The sequence below is a fragment of the Equus przewalskii genome, chromosome 15 (genome assembly GCF_037783145.1).
Source record: "Equus przewalskii isolate Varuska chromosome 15, EquPr2, whole genome shotgun sequence".
Taxonomy (NCBI): Eukaryota; Metazoa; Chordata; class Mammalia; order Perissodactyla; family Equidae; genus Equus; species Equus przewalskii.
The window spans coordinates 19,849,336-19,851,761 of record NC_091845.1 but is presented as its reverse complement, the minus strand read 5'-3'; the positions used below and the strand labels follow the sequence as shown (position 1 = coordinate 19,851,761).

The following is a 2,426-nucleotide window of genomic DNA, read 5'->3' as shown; positions in this document are numbered from 1 at the left end:
TTTGCTTTGAGAAGGAAGGTGATCAAAGGAAGGCTCTTGTCCCGGCTTCTCAGCCCAGGAGCCACCCCATGGAGGGGGCTGGAGAGAGGGTCCCCTGAGATGGGGGGTACTCAGGATGCAAGCCTGTTGGGGTTCTGAGAGATCACCCTCTCTCTACCTGGCCTCCAGGCCTCACATTGTGACAACCTCCCACCTGTCTGCGTGCTCAGGTACCTTCATGAGGAAGGCGACATCATGACACAGGAAAGAGAAATAGGCCTCAACCAGGAAAACTGTGAGAAGTGGGGTCAGAAACTGGCTGGGAGGGACTGACCCCAATGAGCCCTGGGGAATCCACTGAGGCAGAGGGGTCAACAGGGCAGCTGCAGAGCCTACTAGAAGGAGGGTGGATGCCTTTTGGTTCTGCCAAGCCACCGTGGAAGAGAGTGTGGACTTGGAGACGGAGGGAGAGGGCGGCCAGGCCCCCTTCCTTTCCTGTCCCGGTCTGTCTGTGCTTCTTTGAATGTCCTCGTCTCACAAGTGTTTGCTTCCTCCCCTCCTGGCTCATGCTCAGACGCATGCTAATGCTCAGTGCTTTTCCAGTGTTTTCCAGCTTGCCAGAGCCCTCAGAGTTATACCTGGGCCATCCCTTCTCAGCATCTACCTAGTTTATTCCTCAGGCAAGGCACTTAACTTCCCCAAACCTCAGTTTTCTCATCTGTAAATGGGGATAATGATATTTACCTTCCAGGGGATGGCTCTCGTACACTTTAGAGATAACCCAGTACAGTGCCTAGTGTGGTGTTGATGCTCAACAGTTTATCGGTGAGTGTTACGCTTTCTCAGGACAGTCTTCTGCCTTGACCCTCCCGTTCCCCCAAACCAACAACAACAGCAACAAAAGTCCCTTAGTTCTGCACTCTGGGTGGGCTTCTTCAATGAATCAAAAACCAATCAAGAAAACGAATTCACAAAAAAGTTTAAATGGAGAGTAGTAGTTTAATGTGCTTCCCCTCCAGGGTGCGATTTGCATTTTAACAGAATTTTTCACTGCCTTAAGTTGAACAGCGATGAATGGAGAGATTTTCAGGGAGAAATCGGGCTGGTGGTACCCACGTGCAGCTAAGAGGTGCTGTGGTTCCGATGCTGAGGGAAACTAGGAAGCAGAATATGAGACACCGTAAGTGGAATCGCTCTTTTCCCTCTTCTACCTTCTGCACAAGTGCACACACACACATACACACACGCACACTCACCTCCCCAATCGTCTAGAGTTGGAGACCTCTGCTTTTTCTCCCTATACTTTCATTTACTAATGTGTAAAGTGGCATAATAATAATAGCAGCTACGTCTTAGGGTTATTATTGTGAGGATTAGATGAGTTAATACATGGAAAATTCTTCAATAGTGCCCGACATCTAGGAAATACTCTATAGGGGCCTGTTGTGTTAATTTCTAGGTTGGCCTTAATTCTGAGTTCCTGCAACTGTGACATATTTGTGAATATTATCCCTTCTGTTCAAGCTTGCATTTGAAGACATGCGTGCCACATTTCCTGAAATCCTGAAGGCCCCTCAAATGAAAACCATTCATATTTGGATCTAAGGAGAACTAAACCTAATCCATACTCTGTGGTTTAGCGTCAATCAGCTTGATGTATTGGGAAGGACACAGGGGCAGAAGATGATTCAGTGATGCTGACCTTGGAGCTCTGTGGCCTTGGACAAAGTCAGACCTCTCTGACACAGGCAGCGCTCACAGAGTCCTTTAAGGATCCAATGGCATCACAGATGTGAAAGATTTTCAGTAGAAAGCTATTATTACCACCACTACCAAGTAGACTCCTAGGAAGTAGGATCATGAATTCTGTGACCATGGAACTAATTTTCTCCCTTCTCTCTGCTCCAGCCCTCAAACGGAACATCTCACCTGCATTGGCCTACTCTCACTATGATTACGATAACAGAATACCACAGCCTGAGTGGCTTAAGCAATGGAAATTTACTTCTCACCCTTCTGGAGGCTGAGAAGTTCAAGATCAAGGTGCTGGCAAGGTAGGTTTCATTCTGAGGGCTCTTCTTTTGACTTGTATGGGGCTACGATCTCACTATGTGCTCATGTGACCTCCTCTTTATATGTGCACAGAAAGAGACAGTGAGCTCTCTGGTGTCTTTTCTTATAAGGGCACTAATCCCATTGTGACAGTGGCACCCTCATGATCTCATCTATATCTCATTACTTCCCAAAGGCTCATCTCCAAATACCATCACATTGGGGGTTAGGGTTTCAACATAGGAATTTTGGGGAGACACAAATGTTCAGTCCACAACATCACCCATCAGTAAATGCTGGTGGGGTGACCGGGCTGCTGGTATGCATGCTGCCTAAAGCTGGCCGTGGAGATGTTTTGGCTTAAAGATCAGAGCTGGAAAGGGGGCACATGCAGG

The 2,426-nt window shown here is 47.7% G+C and overlaps 1 long non-coding RNA gene across 1 annotated transcript; it reads right to left on the bottom strand.

Moving 5' to 3' along the window:
• Window positions 1–958: 958 nt before the first annotated feature.
• On the bottom strand, window positions 959–2,132 carry LOC139076037 (uncharacterized). The gene is made up of 2 exons (XR_011527266.1): window positions 1,992–2,132; window positions 959–1,135 (listed from the first exon to the last, which is right to left on the bottom strand). It is a non-coding gene; the product is annotated as an uncharacterized lncRNA (long non-coding RNA).
• Window positions 2,133–2,426: the final 294 nt, after the last annotated feature.